This window comes from Kogia breviceps, chromosome 9 (genome assembly GCF_026419965.1).
Source record: "Kogia breviceps isolate mKogBre1 chromosome 9, mKogBre1 haplotype 1, whole genome shotgun sequence".
Classification (NCBI taxonomy): Eukaryota; Metazoa; Chordata; class Mammalia; order Artiodactyla; family Physeteridae; genus Kogia; species Kogia breviceps.
In genome coordinates, this window is record NC_081318.1 from 29,658,409 (window position 1) to 29,677,650 (window position 19,242).

The following is a 19,242-nucleotide window of genomic DNA, read 5'->3' on the forward strand; positions in this document are numbered from 1 at the left end:
CTACCAAACAGTTGAATGGATGCCAGAGACCCTGAATCTAAGTCAGAGGCTTTGCCAGCAACACTCCAAGGACTTCTGAATCCTGAGTTTCCATTCTACTTCCCACCCCACTCCCCCATTCATTGTCTGCTGACAGCACTTAAGCTCCACTAGGTGCACTTCTCTTTCCTCATCTGCAAATGAGCATCAACCTCCAATCCTACTTTTCTCGCTGTTGTAAGGATCAAAGGAGACTCAAACAGTGTAATAAAATCTTTAGAACATGTACAACCCCTCATAAATGTAAGGCGTATTTAAATATCTCTTAAATAGTGATCACATTGGTACTTCCCTGGCGGTCCAGCGGTTAAGACTCTTGTGCTTTCACTGCAGGGGGCACGGGTTTGATCCCTGGTTGGGGAGCTAAGATCCCGTGGCCAAAAAAAAGCAATGGCATAAATATCACTTAAAAAGTGATAGCATAAAAGTGATCTTGACAAATTAAAATATTTTAAATTGTGAAAAGATAAACTTAGGCATATTTAAAATCTTAAGAGTTTATTTGAGCAAAAACCCATTCCAGCTGGACAGCACCAAACCTGAAGTGATTAGGAACATCCCGCCAATGGGAGCTGGGGAAAGACTTATATAGAGAAAGTATGGAAGCAGAGAAAGGAAATTATTGATGAGCTGTAGCCTAAAGCCTAGTTGGCTGTTTGTGACTGGTCGTCCTCGGTGTTTTGATTTCGAACGCTGAGCCATTCACAGAATTAGATTTTGGTTTGCCTACAGAGGCCCACACAGCCTCACCGCCACCTCGGTCTAATGGGCTGCTTGTTTAATTAACTTAACAAAATTAAGACCCTAAAAACTTCAATCAAATGATTTCATAAGGGTTCTGTCACAAGTAGAATATTAAAGCGCTGTGTTTATATATTAGGGGCATTAAAGCATTTAAAAATAATCAATGGATCACCATTTCTACTATTCTTCTCTGCTAAATATCCAGTGTCAGAGCAAACATATCATTATGAAAATAAAATATGGCCACTGAGACCATATACACAATGGACACACTCTTTAGATTTGGGTGCCAGATAAAAATTAGGCAGTATGTTCATTGCACAACTAAATATGATTTCATTTTATACCTTGTTATATAATGTCCTATAAATAAATTCACAACCAGGACACAAAAAGCCCTTAGCAAGATTACATTACCTCTTTGGGGCTTAGAAATATGGTCACCATTGTTTGCTCTTAGGACCTTCCATAGGACTTACCTATTAACTTCCTGAACTCACTTTCATTCTCCACTTTAATCCTATTCCCTTCTCTGCACTGTCCCTACTACAAGGCTTGCTGCACATCCTTCCACCACCCATCCTGCCCAGTTTATGACCTTGACTCTCCTTCTAGCCATGCAGTCCTCTCTGCACTTCACCACTGCACACACTAAGACCCCAGGCGTCTGCATCAGGCCATCATGAACAAACTTGCGGTGGCCAGCCAAGAATCTCTTTCAGCACCACGGCAAATATGCCCTCTCTTGGATAGAGAGTCCAGCCTAAATGAAACACCTGCTGGATGCAAGGATAGAATTCAGGCACTAAGCTGGTGATTAAGATTCTCCATCCACTGTCGATCCAGTCACCACATTCATACTCCCGGGAGAGGTTCCTAAGGCCACTTCAAGTGTCTAATTTGTCAATCCATGCAGGTAGCATCCCTGGCTCCTTTCTTCTCCCCTCAGCACTCACATCCAAGTAGCAAACAGTTTATCTGGATTCTCCCCAGAAATCCAAGGTCCCCATGAATTGCACAGATGGTTAAAGATGGAAAGCCAACACACTCCATGCAGCTGGTCCCGCGTCTCCAGGGCAGCAAAGGTCAGCTCCAGTTCTTGGGTGAATGAAAGGCTACAGGATAGAGGCACACATCTCACAAACCCAGAGGAACTCTGCCTCACCCTACCCATGTGGGGCTCAAAGTATTAAAAAGAATGGGGGAATGGGTATTAAATATCTAGACACCAAAGTCTGCAGAAAGGAAACATCCTGACTTATATCACATGTGTAGACCAAGTCTCCTTAAGTGAACATTTATGCCTTGGCACACATTGCTTTCTTACTCTGAGCACCCTTGTTCACTCAGAGTGAACAGAGTGGCTGTTCACATGCTATGGCCTCATCTTGTCCCTTCAGCTCACTGGCCAGTACCAATACACAAGCTTGAGGACTACACTGGTTAACTCTCTTCCCAGCCTGACTGAGCCCTGAGAGCCCTCTTCTCTGTGCTCCCCCGTTAGAAGCCTCCATCTAGTCCGCCCTGAACCTCCCCACATTGCCAGATGCTGTACCATCACACCACCACCTCATAACACAACCTCACTATTCCTGCCAAAATCTCAGAGCTCTCCAAATTACACACTCATTCTAGAATGTTTAAGTATTTCATGGCCAACTTTTTGCTTTAAAAATCAAAAATTGGCAGGAAATGACACGATCCAGTAATACCACAACATAAGCGCTATCTCTAGAGGAAGGAATAAGACATCATCTAATACTGTTATCAAATTGTCAACTCCCTAAACTCTATAATCCTTTCTGTAAGGGATGGATTGTGTTGCAGAATATCGCTTGGCTTTTTTTTCTGTGACTGGCTAGAAAAGTAAGTTCTCTTCCTAGAAGTCCAGTTTATTCTTAAAGGGTCCACCAGAGGGTCTCATAGGTCAGGCCTAAAGAAGAATGCATCTCTTCAAACATGACAGATTGCTCTGGTTTTCTCAGGAAAGCAGGAGGTAAGGACATCTTATAAATGGAGAAGGACCTGGATGACCCCAGTGGAGATCAGTGTTTAAGAATCCAATTGAAAGCCCAGAAGAAGAATTTAAGGACTGCTGGTCACCACAGGAAGTCCTATACTGGACACACAGTGTGAATTATACGAGTTCCCATTCATCCATTCAACGTTTTATGTGCCAGGCACTGTGTAAACTTGATCCCTGCCCTGATCTAACTGCCAGTAATTTATTAGAAGGTTTTTTGTAAATGCTAGTCTTCCCGGGGAGTGGTTGCATTATTGCAAGTACTTGGTTACTTTGTTCAGTGTTTTGCTAAGAAATGTGCTTAAGATCATATGCACATCTTTGGATGATGATACATCCTCCCATTTATATAACAGAAAAGGGCTCCTTTTAAAGTGGTGTTATTTTATATTAAAAGCAGGAGACAATTCTAGCTTCTTGAGGTTTCTATTTCTGACAGAAGATATTTTCACAAATACATTTTCTCTGCTCTACAGCAAACAAGTGTGTTTAAAGCAGACACAGTATTACTTTAACAATTGTTTCTTTAAAAAAAAAGTAATCAGCTTACCTCTTTTCCCCTCTGTACTCCCCCATGAAAAAGAAAATGAAATGCTCCAAATCTATCTGCTCTAAAAATAGCTTATGTATAGCGCTAAAATACATGGATAAATAGGTTTAGCTTATATGTAGGAGGCTTCAGATGTGTTAATTTTCACTCTTTACTTGGAAAAATAATTAATAATAAATGGAGGAGTGAGGAAAAATCCATTTGAAGTCACTTCTGCCCTCTGGGTGTGTCCAATAGGGAAGGTTTATTGCTCAGTATGAAAATCGACTTTCTGGCTGATAAAAAGTCAGGCAGTTCCTGCCTGCTACATAAAAGTTAATTTCCTGTTCCATTTTTCCTTAGGCATCTGTGCACTTTGGCTAAATTAATGTTAGATTTTCCACTAGGAAAGAAGCAGGCTCAAGGCTGAAACTATTGAAATACTATTATACTTCCTCTCACTTGTTAAAGAAACAGTGAAACTCAACTGTGACAGTGCCAATTTGGACTCCTAGTGGCATTTTCAAAAATAACTGTATAAATGGATAAAGAAGATGTGGCACATATACACAATGGAATATTACTCAGCCATAAAAAGAAACAAAATTGAGTTATTTGTAGTGAGGTGGATGGACCTACAGTCTGTCAAACAGAGTGAAGTAAGTCAGAAAGAGAAAAACAAACACCATATGCTAACACATATATATGGAATCTAAGGGGAAAAAAAGGTCATGAAAAACCTAGGGGTAAGACCGGTATGGAGACGCAGACCTACTAGAGAATGGACTTGAGGATGTGGGGAGGGGGAAGGGTAAGCTGTGACAAAGTGAGAGAGTGGTATGGACATATATACACTACCAAATATAAAATAGATAGCTAGTGGGAAGCAGCCGCATGGCACAGGGAGATCACCTCTGTGCTTTGTGACCACCTAGAGGGGTGGGATAGGGAGGGTGGGAGGGAGGGAGACGCAAGAGGGAGGAGATATGGGAACATGTGTATATGTATAGCTGCTTCACTTTGTTATAAAGCAGAAACTAACACACCATTGTAAAGCAATTATACTCCAATTAAGATGTTAAAAAAATAAAATAAAATAACTGTATAACCTGACATCTGTATAGCACACTATACTATAAGTTTTGAAAGGAAAGAAGGAGTATCCCTGGTACTCACAGTTATGCTGTATATATGCACTCTTCTCCCTCAAGAGGTGCCAAGTGCAATGAGAATATTTTCATGGCCTTATTCTTTGGGACGTGTTAAATTAATTGAACAAGTAGGCCTGTAGACTGAGGTGGCTGTAATGCCAGTGGTCTATATAAGCAAATCAAAGTGGAGGTTTTGAAACTGACGCAAAGGAGGCTTTAAGCTGTGGCCAATCGATAATTTCCTTGCTCTGCTTCCTTCCACCTTTTCTCCGTGAAAGTCTCTCCCTGGGCTCGTGCCCTCGGAGCGTTCCTAGCCACTTCAGGTTTGGTGCTGCCCAACTGGAATCGACTTTTGCTCAAATAAAGTCTTAAAATTTCCAATGAGCCTCAGTTTATCTTTTGACAAATGTGATAATGTTTAGTCGCCTGCCTTTTATAATCTCCATGTTTTCCAAAGCATTCTGCCTAATTCGTGCCTAACTTGATCCCATATCATCCCTGTAACAGGCATTTCCACCCACATGCCGCAGTCCACGAAAATGAACCCCAAAGGGTCACTTGTCCATGGTCACTCAACTTCTCAGCATCAGTTTCGGGTCCCCATCTGTGTGTGTTCTCTTTTGCCTGGAGACCATGAGTGGGGCGCAGCAGGATCTGCCTCATATACACAGACTTTTAACAGGTGGTTCACGAGGTTTCCAGAAGTGTACACCACCAGCCGACACCATCCACCTTTTCTTATTGCAAAACCGATGAGAAACACCAGGATCCTGGAGCAATATTACTATTTAAATAAATTCTCCTTTCTTCCCATAGATGAATCATGGTCATCAGGCTTTTTCCCTTGCCTGACTCCTCTCCCATCCTGAATTGGCCACTCTTCCCCAGATGTCTCTCTTAGTCATAGTCAGAATGGCAGCAGATAGCGGGTTCTTTTTGTCAAGATCAGCTGTGAGGTATGTTATAAGATATTGGCTATAAAAAGAATTAAAATATCAAAATTTGTCATAATTTACACTTTATAAATCAGGGAACATGTGATGCATGCCCACTACTTGCAGGCAAACACTTTCTTGAGTGGGACAAGAAGTATTGTGCACAGCCCTGGAAAACCAGTGGAATGTGCCTGCATTTGACTGCACTGAGTGTCAAAAAGAAAAGTGACAGGCTGTTAGTATAGGACACACCGCTTTAAACACCTGCCTGAGCAAAATATAACGAAGAAAGCACACAGGCCGAGGATCAAAAATATGTACTATATGTGCATTACTGAAACAAATATAAGCCATTTAAAGTGCTTGTTTTTGTGCTCAGAGCTTAAACCCAGCTTCTCAGGGGCAAGAAGGACACCGAAATTTATTGAACACCAACTCTGGTCAGCCATCATGCTTACTATTTTCAAACACATATTCAGTTTTCACAAGTAAGGCTTAGTTAGCTTCATTTTTCCAACGAGAAAATTGAGAGTTTAGAAATTTAGGTAAAATTTGTCTAGGTGCTGGAATTTGAACCAATGTGTAAGAAAGCCCATGTTTGTTCCACAACATTCTGATGCTCTATTAGACTGCTTATTCCATATACTAAACAGGTTTGGGGTTAGAAGCCTTGCTGGGGATAGTCAGGTCTGTTCTCCCCATCAATATGCAGAGTCTCAGAGCCTCCCCCTTAAAGAGTTATTCTGATTGGGTTGCAGTACAGGCAAACTGGTGGGGGGTTCTATTCAGAGTCCCCAAGTAAGGATTAGTGAAACCAAATGCAGTTCTATTTCAGAACACGTTGATAGGACCCATTCTGCACTTTCAAATTCATGTGCTCTTCTTAATTATTACTTTGGTTCACCTATTAAGTACCCATAGCCTCTATTAGTGAATTTAATTGGAAGTTGAATAAATTTTTTTCATTAAGATCCTTATATATAACCAAGACTCAATCAATGCATCTTCTATCATTATGTTCCTTTTTTAACCCTGTGCCTGATAACCAAGATGTTTTGGTTTGCATTTTGAACAAGTCTTTGTAAAGTACAAAGGTTGACAAAGGACTTTTACCTTGCAGATTTCCAACTTTGGTATAGTTTCTGTTAGAGAACATACATCCTATTTTAGAACATGAGCTCATCCTTTTAGTGAGAATGGCTCCCTAGAAAAAATATTCAGTGGAAACCAAACAGAAAAGTAAAACCAAAACATTCTTTTCACCCCAAAGGCCACAGACTCCAAGTTGATAATAGGAAGCACTTTTTATAATGTCAGTGTATCCAGTGGTTTCCATTTCAGAGGGTTTAATCTTATGAGAGTTTCCAATTCCATTAGAACAAGAAACAGAATTGCTTACAGAGAGAAAGAGGCAGAGGCTATTGCCACTATTGTGCAAAAAACAAAACAAAACAAGAGAGAATGACACCTATAAACTGATTAATTCCTTGATTTAAAGGAAATGTAACATAACTTGCTTATATATGAGCTTCATCAAGACTTCATTAAAGTTTTTCTAATGTAAGCAAATTCGAATTTGTATAAAATTCTCTCAGTATGAACATTTTTTCATCCATGTGCATATTTCATTGTAAAAATTTAACATAGATCTAATCAACTATCTCAGAGAGAGACTAGTTCAAGATGGTGGAGTAGAAGGATGTACACTCACCCCCTATTGTAAGAGCACCGGAATCACAATTAACTGCTAAACAATCATCGACAGGAAGACACTGGAACTCACCAGAAAAGATACCCCACATCCAAAGACAAAGGAGAAGCCGCAGTGAGACAGTAGGAGGGACACAATCATGATAAAATCAAATCCCATAACCACTGGGTAAGTGACTCAAACTGGAGAACAATTATACCACAGAAGTCCACCTACTGGAGTGAAGGTTCTGAGCCCCAGTTCAGGCTTCCCAACCTGGGGGTCCGGCAATGGGAGGAGGCATTCCCAGAGAATCAGATTTTGAAGGCTAGCAGGATTTGATTGCAGGACTTAGACAGGACTGAGGGAAACAGAGACTGCACAAAATAGTGTGTGAATCAGGACCAAGGGGAAAGGAGACTGAACCTCATAGGAGACTGAACCAGACCTACCTGCTAGTGTTGGAGGGTCTCCTGCAGCAGCAGAGGGTGGCTGTGGCTCCCTGTGGTGACAAGGACACTGGCAGCAGAAGTTCCAGGAAGTACTCCTTGGCATGAGCATGCCCGGAGTCTGCCATTAGCCACACCAAACACCCAGTGGCCTCCGGTGCTGGGTCACCTCAGGCCAGACAACCAACAGGGAGGGAACTCAGCCCCACCCATCAGGAGACAAGCAGATTAAAGTTTTACTGAGCTCTGCCAACCAGAGCAACACCCAGCTCTACCCACCAGCAGTCCCTCCCATCAGGCAACTTGCACAAGCTTCTTACATAGCCTTATCCACCAGAGGGCAGACAGCAGAAGCAAGAAAAACTAAAAGCCTGCAGCCTGTGGAATGAAAACCACATTCACAGAAAGATACACAAAATGAAAAGGCAGAGGACTACATACCAGATGAAGGAATAAGATAAAACCCCAGAAAAACAATTAAATGAAGTGGAGATAGGCAATCTTCTAGAAAAAGAATTCAAAATAACGATAGTGAGGATGATCTAGGACCTCGGAAAAAGAATAGAGGCAAAGATTGAGAAGATGCAAGAAAGGTTTAACAAAGACCTAGAAGAATTAAAGAACAAATAAACAGAGATGAACAATACAATAACTAAAATGAAAAATACACTAGACAGAATCAACAGCAGAATAACTGAAGCAGAAGAACGGATAAGTAACCTGGAAGACAGAATGGTGGAATTCACTGCCATGGAGCAGAATAAGAAAAAAGAATGCAAAGAAATGAAGACAGCCTAATAGACCTCTGGGACGCCATTAAGCACACCAACAGTCACATTATAGGGGTCCCAGAAGGAGAAGAGAGAGAGAAAGGGCCCGAGAAAATATTTGAAGAGATTACAGTCAAAAACTTCCCTAACATGGTAAAGGAAATAGCCAACCACGTCCAGAAAGTGCAGAGAATCCCAGGCAGGAAAAACCCAAGGAGAAACATGCCAAGACAGATAGTAATCAAATTGACAAAAAATAAAGACAAAGAAAAATTATTAAAAGCAATAAGGGAAAAATGACAAATAACACACACAGGAACTCCCATAGGGTTAACAGCTGATTTCTCAGCAGAAATTCTATAAGCCAGAAGGGAGTGGCATGATATACTTAAAGTGATGAAAGGGAAGAACCTACAACCAAGATTACTCTACCCAGCAAGGATCTCATTCAGATTCAATGGAGAAATAAAAAGCTTTACAGACAAGCAAAAGCTAAGAGAATTCAGCACCACCAAACCAGCTCTATAACAAATGCTAAAGGAACTTCTCTAAGTGGGAGACACAATAGAAGAAAAGGACCTACAAAAACAAACCCAAAACAATTAAGAAAATGGTCATAGGAACATACATATCGATAATTACCTTAAACGTGAATGGATTAAATGCTCCAACCAAAAGACACAGGCTTGCTGAATGGATACAAAAACAAGACCCATATATATGCTATCTACAAGAGACCCACTTCAGACCTAGGGACACATACAGACTGAAAGTGAGGGGATGGAAAAAGATATTCCATGCAAATGGAAAGCAAAAGAAAGCTGGAGTAGCAATACTCATATCAGATAAAATCAACTTTAAAATAAAGAATGTTACAAGGGACAAGGAAGGACACTACATAATGATCAAGGGATCAATCCAAGAAGAAGATATAACAATTATAAATATATATGCACCCAACATAGGAGCACCTCAATACATAAGGCAACTCCTAACAGCTATAAAAGAGGAAATCAACAGTAACACAATAATAGTGCAGGACTTTAACACCTCACTTACACCAATGGACAGATCATCCAAACTGAAAATAAATAAGGAAACAGAAGCTTTAAATGACACAATAGACCAGATAGATTTAATTGATATTTATAGGACATTCCATCCAAAAACAGCAGATTACACTTTCTTCTCAAGTGCGCACAGAACATTCTCCAGGATAGATCACATCTTGGGTCACAAATCAAGCCTCAGTAAATTTAAGAAAATTGAAATCATATCAAGCATCTTTTCTGACCACAATGCTATGAGATTAGAAATGAATCACAGGGAAAAAAATGTAAAAAAACACATGGAGCCTAAACAATAAGTTACTACATAACCAAGAGATCACTGAAGAAATCAAAGAGGAAATCAAAAAATACCTCAAGACAAATGACAATGAAAATATGATGATCCAAAACCTATGGGATGCAGCAAAAGCAGTTCTAAGAGGGAAGTCTATAGCTATAGAAGCCTACCTCAAGAAACAAGAAAAATCTCAAATAAACAATCTAACATTACACCTAAAGGAACTAGAGAAAGAAGGACAAACAAAACCCAAAGTTAGTAGAAGGAAAGAAATCATAAAGATCAGAGCAGAAATAAATGAAATAGAAACAAAGAAAACAATAGCAAAAATCACTAAAACTAAAAGCTGGTTCTTTGAGAAGATAAACAAAATTGATAAACCTCTAGCCAGACTCATCAAGAAAAAGAGGGAGAGGATTAAAATCACTGACATTAGAAATGAAAAAGGAGAAGTTACAACAGACACCGCAGAAATACAAAGCATCTTAAGAGACTGCTACAAGCAACTCTATGCCAATAAAACGGATAACTGGGAAGAAATGGACAAATTCTTAGACAGGTATAACCTTCCAAACCTGAACCAGAAAGAAATAGAGAATATGAACAGAGAAATCACAAGTAATGAAATTTAAACTGGGATTAAAAATCTTCCAACAAACAAAAGCCCAGGACCAGATGGCTTCACAGGTGAATTCTAGCAAACATTTAGAGAAGAGCTAACACCTATCCTTCTCAAACTCTTCCAAAAGATAGCAGAGGGAGGAACACTCCCAAACTCCTTTTATGAGGCCACCATCACCCTGATACCAAAACCGGACAAAGATACTACAAAAAAAGAAAATTACAGACCAATATCACTGATGAATATAGATGCAAAAATCCTCAACAGAATACTAGCAAACAGAATCCAACAACACATTAAAAGGATCATACACCATGATCAAATAGGATTTATCGCAGGGTTGCAAGGATTCTTCAATATACGCAAATCAATCAATGTGATACAACATATTAACAAATTGAAGGAGAAAAACCATATGACCATCTCACTAGATGCAGAAAAAGCTTTTGACAAAATTCAACATCCATTTATGATAAAAACTCTCCAGAAAGTGGGCATAGAGGGAAACTACCTCAACATAATAAAGGCCATATATGAAAAATCCACAGCAAACATCATTCTCAATGGTGAAAAACTGAAAGCATTTCCTCTAAGATCAGCAACAAGACAAGGATGTCCACTCTTGCCACTATTACTCAACATAGTATTGGAAGTCCTAGCCAGGGCAATCCGAGAAGAAAAATAGATAAAAGGAATACAAATTGGAAAAGAAGATGTAAAACTGTCACTGTTTGCAGATGACATGATACTATACATAGAGAATCCCCAAGATGCCACAAGAAAACTACTAGAGTTAATCATTGAATCTGGTAAAGTTTCAGGGTACAAAATTAATGCACAGAAATCTCTTGCATTCCTAGACACTAACAATGAAAAGTCAGAAAGAGAAATTAAGAAAACAATCCCATTCACCATTGCAACAAAAAGAATAAAATACCTAGGAATAAACCTACCTAAGGAGGTAAAAGACCTATACTCAGAAAACTGTAAGACACAGATGAAAGAAATCAAAGATGACACAAACAGATGGAGAGATATACCATGTTCTTCAACTGGAATAATCAACATTTTGAAAATTGACTATACTACCCAAAGCAACCTACAGATTCAATGCAACCCCCATCAAAGTACCAATGGTATTTTTTACAGCACTAGAACAAAAAAATCTTAAAATTTGTATGGAGACACAAAAGACCCCAAATAGCCAAAGCAATCTTGAAGGAAGAAAACAGAGCTGGAGGAATTAGACTACCTAATTTCAGACTATACTACAAAGCTACAGTAATCAAGACAATATGGTACTGGCACAAAAACAGAAATATAGATCAATGGAACAGGACAGAAAGCCCAGAGATAAACCCACACACCTATGGTCAATTAATCTATGACAAAGGAGGCAAGGATATACAATGGAAAAAAGACAGTCTCTTCAATAAGGGGTGCTGGAAAAACCGGAGAGCTTCATTTAAAAGAATGAAATTAGAGCACTCCCTAACACCATACACAAAAATAAACTCAAAATGGATTAAAGACCTAAATGTAAGCCCAGATACTATAAAAGTCTTAGAGGAAAACATAGGAAGAACACTCTTTGACATAAATCACAGCAACATCCTTTTTGACCCACCTCCTAGAGAACTGGAAATAAAAACAAAAATAAACAGTGGGGCCTAATGAAAATTAAAAGTTTTTGCACAGCAAAGGAAACCATAAACAAGATGAAAAGAGAACCCTCAGAATGGGAGAAAATATTTGTAAATGAATCAACAGACAAAGGATTAATCTCCAAAATATATAAACAGCTCATCCCTCTCAATATTAAAAAAAACAACCAACCCAATCAAAAAATGAGCAGAAAACCTAAATAGATATTTCTCCAAAGTAGACATACAGATGGCCAAGAGGCACATGAAAAGCTGCTCAACATCACTAATTATTAGAGAAATGCAAATCAAAACTACAATGAGGTATCACCTCAAACCAGTTAGAATGGGCATCATCAGAAAATCTATAAACAACAAATGCTGGAGAGGGTGTGGAGAAAAGGGAATCCTCTTGCACTGTTGGTGGGAGTGTAAATTGATACAGCAACTATGGAGAACAGTATGGAGGTTCCTTAAAAAATTAAAAATAGAATTACCATATGACCTAGCAATCCCACTACTGGGCATATACCCAGAGAAAACCATAATTCAAAAAGACACACACACCCCAATGTTCATTGCAGCACTATTTACAACAGCCAGGACATGGAAGCAACTTAAGTGTCCATCAACAGATGAATGGATAAAGAAGATGTGGTACATATATACAATGGAATATTACTCATCCATAAAAAGGAACGAAATTGGGTCATTTGTAGAGACGTGGATGGACCTAGAGACTGTCATACAGAGTGAAGTAAGTCAGAAAGAGAAAAACAAATATCGTATATTAACACATATATGTGGACTCTAGAAAAATGGTACAGATGAACCAGTTTTCAATGCAGAAATAGAGACACACATGTAGAGAACAAATGTATGGACACCAAGTAGGGAAAGTAGGGTGGGGGGCTGGTGGTGGGATGAATTGGGAGATTGGTATTCACGTATATATACTAATATGTATAAAATAGATAACTAATAAGAAAAACATCAAAAAATAAAATATATGCAAGTAGATTAATAAAAACAAACAAACTATCTCAGAGAAATCCACAAGTATTAAATGCTCATCAGTAGCCCAAATAATTCTAGGAAAATCACATACCTGTTTTTATGCAGACAACATCTCCTGAGAGCCTCCTATACATAGACCTCTGTCTTTAGATGCCATCAGCTCTATTTTAGAATATTTACATCCAAATCTGGTTAAAATATAAAAACATGTAAAAGGAAAACCTCAATTTTTGGCCGAATGTGTTAAAAAAATGGAAATTGCTTGAGACAAAGAGGGGTTTAATGATGGTGACAGAGAATCCAAGAGGGATGGGAAGTATTTCGCAAGGCATGTAGGTTAGGAGAGGATCTTTTGTTTTGTAATTTATGGTAGATACTTGAGGATGTTTATTTAGAGGAGAAGAATCCCAAAGAGACAAATGAGCTGAAGAGAAGAAGAGAGATGTATAATAACTGATGAAGCAAATTTAATGTAGCAAAATGCAAGATCGTTACACTAGGCAAAAGTGCATGAAATGGTACAGGAAGGACTTCAAGGAATAATGGTACAGGGAAACGACAGAGTGGAGGACTTGAGAGTTCAGAGAAGGGAAAAAGAGAGAGGGGAGGAGTTCTTCTCATCTCCTGGACTCTGCTTTAAATAGGACTGTCTCTGACCCTTAAACTCATGATTCATTTATTTATTCATTCATTGACTAGATATTTATTCAGTGCTCATTAGATGTCAGATACTGTTTTGGCACTGGGGATGTAGCAATAAACCAGTCAAATAAAGTCCTTGCTGTTAAGGAGCTTATATTCTATGTAGGGAGACAGATAGTAAACACATAGATAAATATTTATTCAGGGTCAAAAATCTTAATCTCTTTCCCCTACTCTACACCCAATTCATCTCTCCACATCCTCAGCTATAACGTGCAGATAGCGCTAGCATCGTAAACTTAAAAAAAAAAAAAAAATTCAGACCAAACTGAAGACCTTGCTTAGAGATAAGCAGGCCTCACTCTGAGTGACATATCATTTTCCCTAGGTTTTATCTTGGTTCTAAAGGCTCATTTTACTGTGAAAAGGCAATAGTTTAGAGGCTGGAGAACAGGGAGAGAAACTCAATGTATCTTTCATCTCAGACTCTCCTTACCCAAGTACTCATGTTCATTGCAGCAATAACTCATTGCTCACCTACTTTGGGAAGGCCAAATGTTAGGGTCTATAGAAACTACAGAATGGGTAAATCCTCAAAGAGATTAAATAATAATTATCCTGATAGTTAGTACTAACTGAGCACTTCCTACCCGCCAGACACTTCAAGTGCTTCACATGATTTCTCTCATTTAAGCTTCATGGTAGCCTTGTAAGGTGATAATATACGCATTTTCAGGTGAGGAAATAAAATCCTGAAGAAGTCAAGAAATGTTCCCAAGGTAGCAAGGTAACAAGTGCTATTGATTTTACTTGAGAGCTCACGTGCTGAACCATTCTGCCTCCCCAATTTTATTAGTTTCCCAGGGCTGCCATTATGGAGTACCACACACTGAGTGGCTTAAAGCAACAGAAATGTATTGCCTCACAACTCTGGAGGCTAGAAGCCAGAAATCAAGGTGTCAGCAGTGCCATGCTACCCCTGAAATCTGTAGAGGAATCCTTCCTGGCCTCTTCTGAGCATCTGGTGGTTTGCTGGCAAGCTTTGGGATTCCTTGGCTTGCAGCCGCACAACTCCCATCTCTAAAATAGCATCTCAACTGGTCTGCCTGCCTTCAATTCAATCCCCTCCAGTTCATTCTGCAACGTGCATTCTGGAGTGTTCTCTCTATTCGTGCCACGTTTTGTTTTTCATTCTTTGGGGGTTCCCTGTTGCCTTCAGGACAGAATCTAGACTCCTTATCATGCCCACATTTCTGACATCTAGATCCTGCTGAACTCTCTACTTCATCTATTTGCCTTCTCGCTCTGCTTCCCTCAACACATTACACTTACACACACACACACACACACACACACACACACACACACACACACACACTCTCTCTCTCTCTCTCTCTCTCTCTCTCTCTCTATAATTTCTTCTTTGCAAATGAGGTGTTTTCTGCTTCTAATACTCTTTTCTTTCTCTACCCTATCTAGTTCCTTCTCATCTTTCAAATTTTGCCTTAAAGTTATGGATTCCCTAACATTCTCTTTATTTACTTGTCTGTCTCAGAGTGCTGTATATTTCTGTATATTTCTGTATCACCTGACACAGTGTCTGGCAAGTATAAATTGTTCAACAAATATTTACTAAATAAATGAAGAAAATGAATGAATGAATGAAAGGGATGAGAAGGAGAAAAGGTAAAGATGAAGGAAGGGGTTTTTTTTCAGTTGGAGAGGAGAGTTCTCAGTGAGATAGTTACAAATATTTTGGTTAAAGAAAGTGATGCTAAATGGAACAGGATAGAGAGCCCAGAGATAAACCCACACACATATGGTCACCTTATCTTTGATAAAGGAGGGAAGGATATACAGTGGAGAAAAGACAGCCTCTTCAATAAGTGGTGCTGGGAAAACTGGACAGCTACATGTAAAAGTAAGAAATTAGAACACTCCCTAACACCAAACACAAAAATAAACTCAAAATGGGTTAAAGACCTAAATGTAAGGCCAGGCACTATCAAACTCTTAGAGGAAAACATAGGCAGAACACTATATGACATAAATCACAGCAAGATCCTTTTTGACCCATCTCCTAGAGAAATGGAAATAAAAACACAAATAAACAAATGGGACCTAATAAAACTTAAAAGCTTTTGCACAGCAAAGGATACCATAAACAAGACCAAAAGACAACCTTCAGAATGGGAGAAAATATTTGCAAATGAAGCAACTGACAAAGGATTAATTTCCAAAATTTATAAGCAACTCATGCAGCTCAATAACAAAAAAACAAACAACCCAATCCAAAAATGGGCAGAAGAACTAAATAGACATTTCTCCAAAGAAGATATACAGATTGCTAACAAACACGTGAAAGAATGCTCAACCTCATTAATCATTAGAGAAATGCAAATCAAAACTACAATGAGATATCATCTCACACCGGTCAGATTGGCCATCATCAAAAACTCTAGAAACAATAAATGCTGGAGAGGGTGTGGAGAAAAGGGAACCCTCTTGCACTGCTGGTGGGAATGTAAATTGATACAGCCACTATGGAGAACAGTATGGAGGTTCCTTAAAAAACTACAAATAGAACTACCATACGACCCAGCAATCCCACTACTGGGCATATACCCTGAGAAAACCATAATTCAGAAAGACTCATGTACCAAAATGTTCATTGCAGCTCTATTTACAATAGCCAGGACATGGAAGCAACCTAAGTGTCCATCAACAGATGAATGGATAAAGAAGATGTGGCACATATATACAATGGAATATTACTCAGCCATAAAAAGAAATGAAACTGAGTTATTTATAATGAGGTGGATGGACCTGGAGTCTGTCATACAGAGTGAAGTAAGTCAGAAGGAGAAAAACAAATACCGTATGCTAACACATATATATGGACTCTAAGGGAAAAAAATGTCATGAAGAGATTAGTGGTAGGACGGGAATAAAACACAGACTTACTCGAGCATGGACTTGAGGATATGGGGAGGGGGAAGGGTAGGCTGTGACGAAGTGAGAGAGTGGCAGGGACATATACACACTATCAAATGTAAATTAGATAGCTAGTGGGAAGCTGCTGCATAGCACAGGGAGATCACCTCTGTACTTTGTGACCACCTAGAGGGGTGGGATAGGGAGGGTGGGAGAGAGGGTGATGCAAGAGGGAAGAGATATGGGAACATATGTATATGTATAACTGATTCACTTTGTTGTAAAGGAAAAACTAACACACTATTGTAAAACAATTATACTCCAATAAAGATGTTAAAAAAAGAAAAAAAAGAAAGCATCAATAAATGTCAAAGGATTTGTAACAGTAAAAAAAAAAAAAAAAAAAAAAAAAGAAAGTGATGCTATTTCCCAAGAGTAGGAACATATTTAGAAATTCTCTGTGGATTTTAGAAAGCAAAATTAGCACAACTACTGGATCAGACACTAGACCACCCTGCCCTAACCCTCCAAAGGGCATTACTCATGCCATTGTTGTGGTCATAAAGCTATGGACACTTTTTACCACCAAGCCCACCAGAGACCTGGATGCACCTATGCACATTACAGATTGAAAGGAGGGTCCATCCCGCAGCACTGCACCCACCGAGGCCCTGGCTCCCCCGCGGCCACCCAGAGAGTCCACGCAACACTACTTAGAGGTAGCATGGGACCAGTTCTAACCAATGAAAGATGGAAGAAAGAAAAAGCCAGGAGAGAGATAAATTGCTTGTCCTTCTTGCCCTTTTCCCCCGGTGCCTGTTCTGAGATGCAGTAGTTTAATGCGGTCTCTCTGGAAATGTGTCCCAATAATTCACCCATTTGTGTTTGCTCTCCTCTCTTTATTTCCCCCTCTCTCATATTCCTGGGATTGCACCAACCAATAAAATGTTATCATGTAAGTGTTTGCCATAGGTTCTGTTTCTGGAAAACCTAGGCTAAACAAGTAATTTTTTAGAATTTTCAAATGTTAAATATATTATGCATTATTAGAAACAGAAACAGATTAAATAAAAAGTATTTGTAGTGAAAACATTCACTTATCTGCATTGGCTTATGGTTGGACACTGGGAGAGTAGTTGTAGGGCACTGTCGCTGAAAATAGTCAAGAAGAATTGGAGAACAAAGAGTCAAACAACAAAGAAATAGTCTCCTTGTGGAACATCAACAAGAGATAATCAGAAACACATGGCTATGGTGAGTACAAATATATTCCCCAAAGAGCTAAGTTTCCATTAAAGGAGCATTTACCAAGGAAATTTTCTTCCATTGTGTCTGTTTATAATTTAATGTGCTTCCTATGGAATATTGGAATGTTAGATTCTAGGAAAATAAATAAATCCTATTTTATTTATTAAAATAAATAAAATATTCAATATTTTATTCAATTCAATATTCCTATTGAATTCCTATTCCTATTCAATACTCCTATGGAATATTGAAATGTTAGATTCTAGGAAAATAAATAAATCTATTGTGTGACCTACTTCAGTGAAGATAACTGAAATTGTCTTCAGTTTATATATTAAGTTGAAATAATTTTAAGACACAGCACAAGCAACTAATATTGGGAGAAAACCCAGAAGAAATGACAAAAGTACATCTGCTTAGCAAGGCTCTTTGTAAAGCTCAAATGGAAAAAAATTAAAATTTGGCCAGAGGAGGGAGAGCACTTCCTCACTATGGAAAGTTGGCATATACCATACCATGATCTCAATCTGTGCTGAAAACAGTTTTAGACATTGAACCAGATCCCAATTACAAAGGTGTAAAGAGCACAGTCACTTACCTTTAAATATTTGCTACTACAGAACACCCTGTTACTTGCCTGGTAAAGCACAAAAGGTCCTCTCTTAGAAACAACTACAACCAAAACAACTGGGAAATATTTATTACTTATTCATTAAAGTATGAAAACTATGATTTGAGAAATATTCTGTGAGTATACTTCGGTTTCAGAATGTTTATCCCTGCAGACACTACAGCATTTATTGAAATAGTTTTTCAAATGTCCACAAGTGGATTCGTTAAGATTTTTTTTTCCTTTTTTAGATTTATAAACTCAGACCCAACTTATACTTCCTGAAGCGGCAATTAAAGTTGACATGTACTGCTTTTTAAGCCTTTTCTTATTTCCTAGTGTTTCTTCAGGTCTGAATATCTGAAGAGGATCATAGATTTTCCCAGAAAACAGCACATACATGTACACACATTTTTTGCATAAAATGCTTGGGTTTGGTAGACATCTTATACATCCAAATACTTTCTAGAATCCATGAACCTTAGGTCAAAACCAGCTGTTTTAGGTAAGTTTAAAAATCACCTAAAGATGGATGGATACAAGTAAGGGAAAGCTCTAGTAAAATGAATATTTTGGTTTGCCAATAAAAGTAATAACAAAACCCAAAATTTATAGATAGAAACAATGCATCTTCTATAAATGCCTAAAAAGCTATATTTTAGGTCTTGAGGAAAATCTAGGTAGCATCTTATCAGTTATCTTTTTAATGAACTTCTTAAGTAGCTGTTTTTGAGAAGGATCTATGTATGTACTCCAAACACATTTCTTCTTCACTTTAGCTGTCTGAAAGAATACCTAATCTTCAAAAAGGGGTTATTATTTGATTCTTTTCTGGAACATACATTACAA

General features: G+C 38.6%; 1 protein-coding gene across 11 annotated transcripts in view; it reads right to left on the reverse strand.

Moving 5' to 3' along the window:
• Positions 1-19,242, reverse strand: part of CPED1 (cadherin like and PC-esterase domain containing 1) — a 306,695-nt gene that overhangs the window by 283,244 nt on the left and 4,209 nt on the right. For 2 of the 11 annotated variants that reach the window (XM_067042283.1, XM_067042282.1), the window contains exon 1: positions 7,564-7,716. The exons of the other annotated variants lie outside the window; for them this stretch is intronic. The gene's annotated coding sequence lies outside the window, so the exon portion shown is untranslated. Of the gene's footprint in view, positions 1-7,563; positions 7,717-19,242 lie in introns of those variants that run through there. 11 annotated transcript variants of the gene reach the window in all.